The sequence below is a fragment of the Oncorhynchus mykiss genome, chromosome 10 (genome assembly GCF_057628025.1).
Source record: "Oncorhynchus mykiss isolate SJ-2025 chromosome 10, ASM5762802v1, whole genome shotgun sequence".
Lineage (NCBI taxonomy): Eukaryota > Metazoa > Chordata > Actinopteri > Salmoniformes > Salmonidae > Oncorhynchus > Oncorhynchus mykiss.
This window is the reverse complement of record NC_143031.1, coordinates 14813282-14827192: the sequence shown is the minus strand read 5'-3', so window position 1 is coordinate 14827192 and position 13911 is coordinate 14813282. Positions and strand designations below refer to the sequence as shown.

The window sequence follows — 13911 nt, the reverse complement described above, 5'->3', positions numbered from 1 at the left end:
TCACCTCTCGCTCAGCAGAGAACCTGTACAACATCAAAAAACCCTGTGGTCTCTAACATGCTGCCGACATCTGGCTGGTCCTGGATCAAGTGTTAGTGAAGTGAAAGTGTTGTGCATCCCAAATGGCACCCTAGACCCCATAAGACTAGTTTTGTCACTTTACCTCTTCCGACATGTACATATTACCTCAATTACGTCGACTAACCTGTACCCACATTGACTCTGTACCGGTACCCCCTGTATAAAGCCTCGCTATTGCTGTTTGAATTATTTTTTCTTTTTCAATTGTTTAATGTTTCATTTTTTACTTCGGTTTATTTTTGTCAATATTTTCTTAACACTTATTTTTCTTAAAACTGCGTTGTTGGTTAAGGGTTTGTAAGTAAGCATGTGACAACTAAAATTTGATTTTTGATTTGATATTATACAGCACTGCATTTGACAGGGGCTTTAATTCAAAAGTTGGACCAAAGAGCTCTGGTCAAAAGTAGCGCACTATATAGGGAATAGGGTGCCATTTGGGATGTGCCCTGTGATGGTTGTCCCTGGGACCCAGGTTGATAGAGTGAGTGTTTTCTGGATGGAGGTGGGGAGTCATTCATACTGACTATGTGAGACTAATGTATTAGATTACGAGGAGAGTGTTCAACGACACCCATCTTCGAAATGATTAAAAACTTCTAATTTCGAACTCTGTTGGCTTCATCATTATTAAAATCATTATGAAAGCATTATCAATATGATCCTCAAAGTGCAAGGTTAGGTATTGCGATTTATGTAACACAGATGTAGAATCTTAATTTGAAGGGCTTCTGGGGCTTCTGAAGTTTTACAGGTTCACTTTGAAATTTCAGTCTAGATTTTCCCTTACAAAAAAATGATTAACCCCTACAAAAATGTCAATTCATTATAATCCACATAATAATTCACATTTCCTGTTGCTTCAGGATTATATAAAACTCAAATTAAGATCCTACATCTGTACCACAATTTATGCAAAAGCAGACCATAATGGGCCTGAATGTGCATAAGAATGTATGGAAATTAGGTTTAAAGCACTGTTTAATGACACTTGCTATTAATGTTTCTGGGTAGGTATCTGATTTACAATGTTGCGTCAGATCAATCTGCATATATTCAGTTCAATTATATGATAATTCCAGACACATCTGGGAACCTTCATGAATATCACTCAGCAGTGAAGTGCCACATTTGAAATTTAAATGTGACTTATACAAGAACATCTGATGGCCACTCTATGGCAGTGTATGTCAGAGGAGCTATAGCTAGCTAGTGACATAAGGTTAGTTTACCATATCTGCATAGCCCTCCGCATAGCCCTCCACATAGCTCTCCACATAGCCCTCCACACAGCCCTCCGCATAGCCCTCCGCATAGCCCTCCGCATAGCCCTCCACATAGCTCTCCACATCGCTCTCCACATAGCTCTCCACATAGCTCTCCACATAGCCCTCCACATAGCCCTCCACATAGCCCTGCACATAGCTCTCCACATAGCCCTCCGCATAGCCCTCCACATAGCCCTCCACATAGCCCCCCACATAGCTCTCCACATATCCCTCCACATAGCTCTCCACATAGCTCTCCACAAAGCCCTCCACATAGCTCTCCACATAGCTCTCCACATAGCCCTCCACATAGCCCTCCACATAGCTCTCCACATAGCCCTCCACATAGCCCTCCACATAGCCCTCCACATAGCCCTCCATCATAGTCCCTCAGCGTTTACACCACAAGACTATCAATGAAAATGGCATGAGCCCCTAAAGTAACAGGGAACAATTAAACGGGGGCGGATGTAGGAGGTGGGGGTGGCGGGCCAGGGTGGGGGTAGATGGTGGTGGTGGTGGGGGGTGGGGGGTGGGGGGTCAGAAAAACAATGGCCAGGTCAAAGTGTCTTTTGACTTATTAAATCATGAAGTAACTGACTGGTCTCTGGCATGTGCCGAGTCACAGCTGAGAGTTGCAGCTGTTGGAGCAGAAGGGAATGAGCGTTGTGGTGCTGAGAAGTGAGCAGAGTTGGCATCCCAACTGGCAGCCAATTCTCTATGTAGTAAACTACATTTGACCAGGGAATAGGGTGCCATTTGGGACACAACCACAGTTCCAGTGCTGTCCTTCCCAGGGCATCGACACACAAGGCAGACGTCCATGATATTTCCACCTCATGTCCCTTACTTTGCTGCATGTGTGTCTGCTGGCGGAGGGGCAGTGTTGATAAAACCCAGGCAGGTGATGCTCTGAAGGTGGTACTGTGCCAGCGATACTCTCAGTCATTTCCACCGTCCTGCATGTCATTGCGGCAATACATCATCTGTCGTAGTCAGTCACTATCGTATTAACCAAACATATGTTTATATGTTCACCTTTTTATGTGAATGTGACCCGCTGTTATTCTTGTGGATGTGTGTGAATGGTGTAAATTCCTCATGGTAATGTCTTCTTCGCTTTAAAATCCATAACTAATCTGAAATGATAGCTCTGTATGTTCACATCTGTGTTCAGCTGTGATACTGTAGGGAGAAGAGCATGTGTGCGTCCGGAAATTACTCCTTATTCCCTATTTAGTGCACTCTGGTCATAAGTTGTACACTATATATGGAATAGGGTGCTATTTGGGACACAGGCCAATTATCCCGAGCTGACCCCCCCTACCCAGAAACACCTGTAGGTTGGCAGAGACAATTCGAAGTGTCTTTGATCTGTGGGCAGAGTATGTAATATCTCATTAGGTCAGGCCATGCTACAACTTCAATTATCTTTACTGTTCTTTAATTTAAGCCTCTAATGTTGCACATAGCTTCTCTTTGCAGATGAGAGAATCACCAATGGGACCTCACAGCAAAATTACACATCTGACAGTACATTTCATGTAAAATATGACTCTGGATACTGCCAATTAAATTGTGGCTGCATCAGCAGGTTTGGGAGCAGTCTTAAGAAGTCCTCTTTTCTCACTTAGTTGAACTTCTGTTCTCCTCCCTCCTGCCCTTTTTTCTCTTCTGTCATCTTACCATCTTACCAGGCAGAGATATGCCTCAGGACAGCAGACAGTCTTGGGTTATGAACAATAACCGTCTAGCACTAATGAAAGTACCAGACAAAAAAAATAAAACATGTCATCATTTGTTTTCAGTAGTTGGATATGAATGAACAATGTGTTTTCAGTAGTTGGGTATGAATGAACGATGTGTTTTCAGTAGTTGGGTATGAATGAACGATGTGTTTTCAGTAGTTGGGTATGAATGAACGATGTGTTTTCAGTAGTTGGGTATGAATGAACGATGTGTTTTCAGTAGTTGGATATGAATGAACGATGTGTTTTCAGTAGTTGGTTATGAATGAACGATGTGCTTTCAGTAGTTGGGTATGAATGAACAATGTGTTTTCAGTAGTTGGGTATGAATGAACGATGTGTTTTCAGTAGTTGGATATGAATGAACGATGTGTTTTCAGTAGTTGGTTATGAATGAACGATGTGTTTTCAGTAGTTGGTTATGAATGAACGATGTGCTTTCAGTAGTTGGGTATGAATGAACAATGTGTTTTCAGTAGTTGGTTATGAATGAACGATGTGTTTTCAGTAGTTGGATATGAATGAACGATGTGTTTTCAGTAGTTGGATATGAATGAACGATGTGTTTTCAGTAGTTGGGTATGAATGAACGATGTGTTTTCAGTAGTTGGGTATGAATGAACGATGTGTTTTCAGTAGTTGGGTATGAATGAACGATGTGTTTTCAGTAGTTGGGTATGAATGAACGATGTGTTTTCAGTAGTTGGATATGAATGAACGATGTGTTTTCAGTAGTTGGTTATGAATGAACGATGTGTTTTCAGTAGTTGGGTATGAATGGACGATGTGTTTTCATTAGTTGGGTATGAATGAACGATGTGTTTTCAGTCATTGGGTATGAATGGACGATGTGTTTTCAGTAGTTGGGTATGAATGAACAATGTGGTTAACAACTACAACGTTTCACAACGTTGTGTTGTAGAGTACATTTGGTATGGTATCAATTAAGGTTAAGTGCCTTGCTCAAGGGCACATCGATAGATTTTTCACCTAAACGGCTCAGGGATTAGAACCAGCGACTTTTAGGTTACTGGCCCAATAATATTCCGTATGAGCTGTTTACTGTGCGCGCTTGGCTTTGTTATTGAAGCAGCATGGTCAGACGTTCTAAAAGGATTGAAGGAATCTAAGGAACGAACGATGCGTGTCATGCTAACCCAGATGAATGTGTCGGCTCGTCATCAACGATAGAACACTATCTCGTATTATAACACGTTCTCTATCTTGAGAACACGTTTGAGAACATATGAGTGTGGACCACTGATCGATTAATGTAATATATATGAGTCTATCTACGAAGGATACAGCCGAGATTTAATCAGAAAATGTGGCTGGTAAGCTTAATACGATTACCTCTGCTTAATTAAAACATCATCAAGATGGCTGCCTTTAAATAGAAAGTCAATGCAGACTTAAAACATTTGCATTTGTAACCGTTGAGCCATTGGAGGTTGGATGTACCTGTTATTTCAGTATTACAATTGATAACAATCTCCAATTAGGAGCACATTTTTAATTCAATAACAAATCCAGTGTAATGATTTGTAGTTAGCCGGGCAAATTATTCAGCATAACATTGTTTTACAGCATAAGATATTACAAAATGTAAAACTAGACTACTTAATTGTTTTATCTACTTCCCCTAATGTGGCCAGAGACTTTGTGGATTATTTTACTTGGCTCTAATGAATTATTAATGTGACAATTATTAATTTCTACCGCCTCCCCGTGCCCCAGATAGACTGGGTGATATTGTAGCCTTTATCCTGTGTTAGGCCTGGTAATTGGTTGTTTTTTAAAAGTCTTGGTTTCCCTAATGATTCATTATTTTCATTATAAGTTCAAAAGGCTCAAGAGAGACGAGATAGCTCAACCGCTGAGAAGGGGATAATGTTTCTAGCTGAGTATGATGACAAGTAGGTAAAACAAAGATGGGACACAGTATGGGATGATTATGAGAATGATAATGGTTCGTAATGAAAATTCTCATTAGCTTTCTTAGAATTCTATGTCACATTTTACCTATCAGAAACACATTTTGAAAAGAAGATTGTTTCTTGTGGCATGTAACCTAGTAGCCCTCTCTTAAGGACAGAGATTTCAGTATTAAAAGGTATAATGATTAGTAGGACTACTACTGTTAATTTGCTGAGTATGAGGCCTATCCACACTGCAACGATTTATAATAATGTCTATATCAGACTGTATTCATCTCTGCTGTTTCCCCAAGGAGTCTATTTGCTTTTATCACAGACACAGTCTATAACACTTTTGTCACGCTTTTAATTAAGTGGATCTGTCGTTGAACTCCTCTTCCCCCATGTTCTCAAATTAGTAACCTGGATGATCAGGAGGGCTGTGGGAGGGAGAGACTGTAGCTTTGGGGGGAAACAGAGCTGCTGCTGTGTGTTTCCTATTATCATCCTGACCCAAATTCTTCATTGTCTGAGCCTCCTGTTCATTTAGCCTGCATTGTCAAGCCCTGGCCTAATGAAGAAGCCCTGGCCTAATGAAGAAGCCCTGGCCTAATGAAGAAGCCCTGGCCTAATGAAGAAGCCCTGGCCTAATGAAGAAACCCTGGCCTAATGAAGAAGCCCTGGCCTAATGAAGAAGCCCTGGCCTAATGAAGAAGCCCTGGCCTAATGAAGAAGCCCTGGCCTAATGAAGAAGCCCTGGCCTAATGAAGAAGCCCTGGCCTAATGAAGAAGCCCTGGCCTAATGAATAAGCCCTGGCCTAATGAAGAAGCCCTGAAAAAGAGGTGCAGGGGGGAAATATAAGTGAATGAATCGCATTTGCGTCCGTTTAGAAGTAAATTCCGTGGACCTCTGAGACTACCCCCTCTTTAATTCGGCAGTGTGAGTGACAGGCGTTGGAGGATAGAGGCTCGACGGGTGATATTGAGGGGACAGGGAGCCAATAGGTATTTTAATGGCTTTAGACCTCTGCTTTGAAACATGTCATTCTATCTGACAACCTCCTGCTAAAAGTGTGACTCACACAGCTATGAGATTGTAATGTTGGAAATCCATCCGGCAGCTAGAATCCATATTCTGGTATAGATTCACAACATTGGGGGAAAGATAATTTACAGCCCCACTAAAAAGTTTTACAGGCTATTCTCTGTAGGGACGAGGGTTGAAGTGGTGCATGCTTAACTGGCCAGGCCAATGATACATTTGCCTGCTCAACATTCACAATGTGGTCAGTTATATATAGGGGAGGTGGTGCGGTCTGGCTCACTAACTGTGTTCAACCAGTAGTCAATGAGACATCGTTTTTTGCACTTCTGTTAAGATTCTTACCCCGTTGCAGACGTTTCTGACTCAGATAGTATAATGAACTTTAGCTAGGTAGGAGCCAGGCAGGGTAAACCATGCTGTATTTGTTTGTTGTTCTGTTAATTTATCCCTTCATTAGTTCTGTTCTCCGGTTAATGACTTTCCCTCACACTACCTGCTGGCAGAGAGAGGGAGGAGGTTGAGGAGCTCCATGTGTAAACCACTAATGACTTGACATCAATGTACTGCTACCAATGTAACTCACCTCCGGGCAACCAATAGCTTCTGCATGTGCAGTTTAAAAAAAAGGTTGATATCTTTTCCCCTCAAATTAATGGAGACATAATCTATGACGAGGAAATACTGCTCATTAATGTAGTGCCAACATTCAGGCATTTTTTTCCCAATTAAAAGTAGGATTCTTGCGTGGCAGAAGGTGATTCATCATATCAGCCAGTAGTGAGAATGCTGTACCCTCTATAGGCCTACTGTGTCTGTGTGAGGCGAAAGAAAGATTGCACCTCCTCCCCAGGGCTGTTTGTGCAGTCAACCTATATTGCTGGTCATAAGAACAGCTTATTCTAAAATTGCCCTTGAAGGTTGCATCAGAGAGTAATGGTTTCATGGGTCAATAGCGAAGTCCATGCCACCAGCGGGAGTTGGTGTTTACTGGCAGATGTTTCTGTCTAATGGAAGCTCTGGTGGTCACTGAAAACACACATAGCACTTGGAGGTGTCTGGATTTGGTAACTACTGTATGGTCATTTCAGGAAGTGAAGAGCATGCATTTTAGAACACGATTTAACTAGGTTGAAATGTTTTTTGTGAAATGTTTTTTGTGAAATGTTTTTTGTGAAATGTTTTTTGTGAGTTGTACTTTTCTGAGAGTTGCTACCAAACATTCAAGTTAGTGTGGTTAAGCAGCACACATTATCACACTGTAATTGTTTATCTGTAAATTAGAACAACAATGATTGCATAGATCTGCAAAAGAGAAACATGTATACACAGTCATTCCCACCTTTCATAAGCACACATTTAAATTAGCTTGGTTTAAAGTTACAATAATTGTGTAGTTATGGAGATTGAGACATGGAAATCAAGCAGCAAACTACTTAGCCTTCGTTTGAAAAGAAATGAAACAAACCAACCTAGAGCTGAATCATAATACGAGTTACGAACATGAAGCTTGAACTATCCCGCAACAATCAAATGGGCCTCTACTTGATTGAATTGAATAAAGCCAAAATGTGTTTTAAACAAAGCATATCTATACTAATTTATTCACTCAAGTAAAGAATGGAGGCTATGACAATTACTTCCCACCATTCTCTGTATCTACCTTTCCTAAAATATATGGAAATGTGAGTCTTCTGTTATCTAAGCATCTGTAAAAAGTACAAATCTACATTTTGTGAAGTGTTTTTAAACAGTACCTCACACTTTTTTTTTAAAAGAGCCGTGTCGAAATGTATCTCATATAACTGATAATGATATTGCATTTCAGTGTCATCTTCGCACATTCAGAGCAGGAGGGTAGTTACTTAGTTGTTGAAGCTGCCACATTTACATAAGAAAAATGTATTCTCTGTCGTGGAGTTCCAACACAAAATAGTGCAGCAGTGAAAACTCATTAGAAGGCAACCAGTCAAAGATTAAATGTAAGGTAGATGAAAGATAAAACTCTGAGATGAAAGGAAGATATTGCATTTCTCTTTCTCTTTCTGACTATGGAAGTCATGAGAGAATGAAAGGGCTGTTCCTCTGAAAGGGCTGTTCCTCTCATACTTTCTTTCACCTTTCTTTTTTTCTTTTTTTTCTTTGACTTTTGCTATTCCACTGCATTGTAAATGAATGTAATGCTTTTCCCTAGTCAGGTATCTGCTCATACTACAGATGTAGGATCTTAATTCGATCACCCTGTTGCAGGAAAACTTTCCTACAATGCAGGAAATATAAAACGTGTAGTATATGTGAGGTGTAAAAAGGCTTCTGAAGTTTTTAATTTCCACTTTGAAATGTTCACTTACAAAAACAATTCATGGATTATAATCCACATAATAATTAACATTTCCTGTTACTGCAGGATCATTTCCCTACTGTAGAAAACTGGCTCAAATTAAGATCCTACATCTGTACATATGTACTTCAGAGACAGCATCCCATTGTCCATCAACAGCTGAAGAGTAGTTTTGGTAGTTTTAGCTGTCATTTTTAATTATACATTTATTGAAAGTATTCTAAAAGTCTTTGTCATCATAGTTCTGCTCTCAAAAGTTGAACTCTATCATCCAATTACTGTAAATGCCCCTTATATAGTTAATTGCCTCTCTCTTCCTGCTGTACAGTGATTAATTAAGTCTAAGCAACCAGGCAAAAGTTGATGAGCTCCTGTACAGTTAATTATGTATGTTTCATCTTGTTGCTATGTTTGCAGACAAATAAAAAAAATTAATGATTAACACTCGTACAACTTACAGTAGCAACGTTGCACACAGCACAGTTTATGTACCTTTCTGAAGTAGTTTCTCCATCTCCTTTTCAAGCATCTGAAAGGTACATACAAGGTCACCAGTGTGACGGAGCAGGCTAATGATGGCTGTTTGTGATTGGTCTCTGGGCCTCAGTGTGGATGGGGGTCACTGAGGCTGCTGTTCCCAGCAGCTAGCCAGGTAATTTAAACCCTCTGTTCCTCTGAGGCGGCAGTCTGCAGCCCTAGCTCAGCCAACAGCCAGGACAAGCCAGGATATTACTGTAGTTTACACTGCAGGTGTGGTCAGAGAAATGTATGCTAAAAATGTCATCAACGTCCTACACTTGTACTCCTAATCTGTTAGCTGAGCGCTAGCTTCACAATTATTCTCTTTAACAATCTATTATGTCGCGACGGCAAGTGCAACTCTCTAACTCTTATTTGTGGCTTTGATTGGGTTGGTGATTTGACTGGGTGGTTGAGAAACACATTGGTAAAAGTGTAGGAGCCACAATAGAAGAGATGACTGTGAAAGTCACCTGACTGTTTATTACACAATAATACACAATACACTGCAGGACATCATGAACACTCGTCCTAGACCATACTTTATTGTAGAGTAGAAAAAGGTGTTGTATAGTTTGATTACAGTACTTTTCTGCCCTGTTGGAAAATAGTAACAATAATGTGTCCCACTGAGCACATATGACAATTCCACGTCTATTCCAAGTTGGTTCAATGTAATTTTGTTGAAATTCTGTGGAAACAACGTTGATTCAACCAGTGTGTTCCCAGTGGTGTCCCATTCTTTAACTTTTATTTTTGGATTAGTTGGAGATGTGAATCCAACCGATAATTTGTTAACTTGGTCACACATTAATAGGCTATGTATTATATTTCAAAAGGGATATTGAATTGTGTTTGGTTATTAACGCAACACAATATCAACATTTGAAGGAGATGTATCTTCTGTTTGGATAGTTCCAACTGTACCACTGACTTAGTCTGGCTTTAATTCCAGGTAGTCTGCAAATGAATGTTGGATTTACATCTCCATCTCAACCAAAAATCTAAGTTAAAGAATAGGCCTAAATCAAATCAAAGTTTATTCGAAGTGCATTTAAAGTTTGTGTTTATTTTGTTTAGTTAAATCAGGTTAAGTTGCAACAAGGGTTGGAGCGAAAACCTACAGGAGGGTAGCTCTTCAGGAACAGGGTTGGAGAATCCTAGTATAAATAAACAAAATATCTAAAATTGTATTGCTATTTGAACTTTGTTTTGCTTTTACATGGTTAAAGCTCAGTGATAGACATTTGGATTAACAATTTAACCAAATATCTGACATTGTTTTGCCATTGGAATTTGGTTGTGCTTTTGGAAGGTTGAAAGCATAGTGATAACACATTGGAAATTCAACTAACTTTTTGCTGTCTTTTTGAGTGGGTGAATATAGGTGGTAATCTCATTGATCAACGTCTCAACCAAATATTACCTAATTATCTATGTTGAAATGACATGATGTGCCCAGTGGGAAGTGATAGTTTTTCCACACATTTTAGATGATCCCAATTCAGGATATTCCTGTTTTATATCTCCAAAGGTGTGTTTTGATCTTGGAAGTTTAACAGGTCTGTTACTCCACAAAATAGTATATACACATATACTTTAAAACTGGGAGAATGCAGAGATAGAGAGGGAGGTGCAGCTAGCATATATGGTACCGATGTGTGGTTTGAGCACGGAAGGTTTCCATAGCAGTCCTCCTACAGTATTTCTCCTTCACTGCTTTGCCAATACCTCTCATGTTGCAACGAGTTCTCATTTAGCCTGTCCCAAGGTGCAGTAAGTCAGATAATGTTTGCCAAGCACACACACCTCCTGACTGCAGTACATATGGGGGATACTGGATGTCTTTACTCAGCTAATCTAATGGCATCATTTGGAAATGTGAGACATGACAAAAATGTTGGGAGAACGATTGAGATTACTTCTCAATGGCTGTTAAACTACTGTCCTCAGAATCCTTGGCACTGATCTAAAAACAATATAATATGATATACTATCCCTGAGCTATCACTATAGATTAAACTGTCCAAGTTGAGAGTTGCTGGGCATCTTGCTACCCAAGATGGCATTGCTATTGGGAGTTGATTGATTTTTCAGAGCATGGGTTCATTCAAGAAACACCAATAGAAGTAAACATCTATTAGCTGGTGAAAAATTGAGAATATAGGCATTATATGGTTGAGTTATTGGGCTAGGTACATTCTGAGGCATTCTGTCAATGGCAATACTTAATGCATGACACCATGCCACATCCACCACTTAAATAATATGAAGACTGGGATCTCAAGACGTGCTTGGAACATTGATTGTTTCTCTTATGTAGCTTGCCATTCCTTCTGGCTTGTTCTTGTAATAAACACAGATTGTTGTCACAATTGCCACAATACAAAAGCTATAGTTTTCCCTAGGCAGAGCTCTTATGGCAAACATTCCCGTTTCACTACAGTCACATTCTTCCAGATTTGTGACAGCATAGATTATGTATTTGTTGAGTTGGGTTGAAAAGAGAGATGGGTTTTTTAAGTGGTCTCTGTGTTGTTAATTTGTCTTTTGACTACATGTACTTTATTTACCCTGGCAGATTGAGACAGAAGTCAGGTTTTCTCTATTACAGTACAGTATGTGGCTGCCGTTAGATGCTGCATCGCAGGCTACTTTAGTTGGCTTTGGGCGATAGTTATAGGCTATCCCTGTGAGAACTTACGTCTAAATTAAACGGGCAAGTATTTAATTGGCTCATGTCTCAAAGAGGGCAATGTCCATGCAACATATAACTCTCAAAGGACCCCTGACCAGGCATTGATTCACCGTCTGCATCCCAAATGGCACCTTATTTCCTATTTAGTGGATTACTTTTGACCAGGGCCCATAGAACTCTGGTCAAAAGTGGTGCACCACACAAGGACTAGGATGCTATTTGGGACGAAGACGATGACTTCCGACCTGATGTCGCTCAAGTGGAGTGAGGAAAGTATCTATCTATCTATCATCTCCATAATTACCCAAGAGGGAAGTCAATCTTTCTGCGTTAGCAGGACACAGACGGCATGGCGATAAATAACCCAATCATCTCAGCCCATGGAGGTCAAGCTATCATAAATCAAACAGGAGCACTACTCACGCCCTTGAGGCATTGTAGTAAGGTTCCATCGGCTGATGTATTAGAATATGCTTTTACTCGTTTGTGTCTGATACTTCCGAATCAGAACAGATATAAGGAGGCCTTCAGACACCTACTCTTTCAATTTAATTATATTATTTTTGTCATTTTTAATAGCTCGATTAGATACTCTCTTCTTTTGTTCAGTGTATCTGCGCTATATATTCTAATTTATCCTTGTAAATGTAATTGACCAGTTCACACATTGTCCCTGTAGCAGCATGGTGGCTAGTTTCTTGTTCTTCCTCTTCCTGACATTAGAAAAAGGGAGCTCTGAGGTTGTTCTCGGTTGAACAGCAGAATTGCACTGGGTGTTGTCTCCTGGACATTGACATCAGGTTCGGATCGCTCACTTAAGCAGCTAACATTTCAACCAGGCAGTAAAGTGAATTTCAGCCCCAAGTACAGTACAACTTCAGCGACAGGAGGATATACTGTAAGATAGTCTGATTCCTTAGCTGCTGGGTTCAGCAGAATGAGAAACTTATTGCTAGGACAGGCAGAGGACATCACTGAGCATCACTGGGGAAAATAAGGACATTCATCTCAACAAATGGATAAAGAAAACAATGTAAATCGCTGGTTTGCAGTCCTTGATTTTCATTTCCTTTGAAAGCAGCGATGATGACTGAATATGTGATGATCCCTGGTGTCTGTTCCATGGCACATTCCATCCCCCCAGAAGGAATAACGTTGAACAGGGATTTAGCCGAGACCTTGACATGATTGCCTCTTGGATGCCGTGGACCGCTGCAGATGGCCCGGTTGTCTGTGAAAGGTCATGAGATCTATTCCCCGAAAAAAGCGAGGAGATAATTGAGGATCCTGGATTAATGGCGTGTCATAACAACTTATCCCGTATCACCATTGACCTTTCTCCTCACACCGCCACCTTGATAGATGTATTTCATTACCGGATTTGAAAACTTGAAAATAGAATCCCTCCCCATCTTCCTGGCAGGTTCATCAGTGATTGATCAGCCACTGAATGCAGGAGAAGAGAAAGGGCTGGTGCATTGAAATGACCCCATGTCATGCTAATGGATAGCACCAGAGCAGTGCCAGCGGCGGGTCTTTTCAACGGCACAAGTTTCGCTCAAACAGACAATACAGGGTAGGCAAAATAGTGCCCGTAAAGGTCTGGTTTGTTGGGTTCGGTCATGTCCTGAAGAAGAAAGGAACATAATTTAGTCATCAGGCCTCTGTGTGTCACCAAAAAGCAATGTAGGAGACATTTCTTCTTTCTAGAGCTTAAAGCGGCAATTGGTAGTTGCTGGTAAAAAGCTGCCGGATAAGGCTGGAGAAATGTAATCGCTCTCAAATTCATAGACAGAACAATGGATGCAAGGACTGACCATCAATGATATAAAAAGTATAGTTTTAACCATGTTTTGAGGATATATAGTGTTTGTTTACAAACATTGAAGTAAAGCAAGCTTATATTTTAGGTTCTGATAGGATACGACAGTTAAACTAAGCTCATGAGGCATTTATAAGTTATAATCTTCAAGAATCATATCATTAATCTAAGTCCAAAAATGGATGTAGCAACTGCTGATTGTCCCTTTAACAGAACTCTGGATGAGCTTGTAGGAGTGACAGGAAGGTTAACAGATATGATGTTGGGGAATCAGTACTGCTGTGGGGGAACCAGGGGGCCTGCAGGCTGGACGCTCTGGACGTCATTAATTGATGTTGAAGTCTACTTAAGCAATAAGGCCAGAGGGGGTTTGGTATATGGCAATATACCACGGCTAAGGGCTGTTCTTAGACAACGCGGAGTGCCTTGACACAACCCTTAGCCATGGTATACTGGCCATGAATCACAAACCCCTG

General features: G+C 40.5%; 1 protein-coding gene and 1 long non-coding RNA gene across 2 annotated transcripts in view; one reads left to right on the top strand and one right to left on the bottom strand.

Moving 5' to 3' along the window:
* LOC149979942 (uncharacterized) overlaps positions 1-13911 on the bottom strand; it is a 391469-nt gene that overhangs the window by 235564 nt on the left and 141994 nt on the right. The window lies entirely within an intron of this gene.
* The window catches only part of LOC110533380 (follistatin-related protein 4), a 250493-nt gene that overhangs the window by 157141 nt on the left and 79441 nt on the right, over positions 1-13911 (top strand). The gene's annotated exons all lie outside the window — the stretch shown is intronic.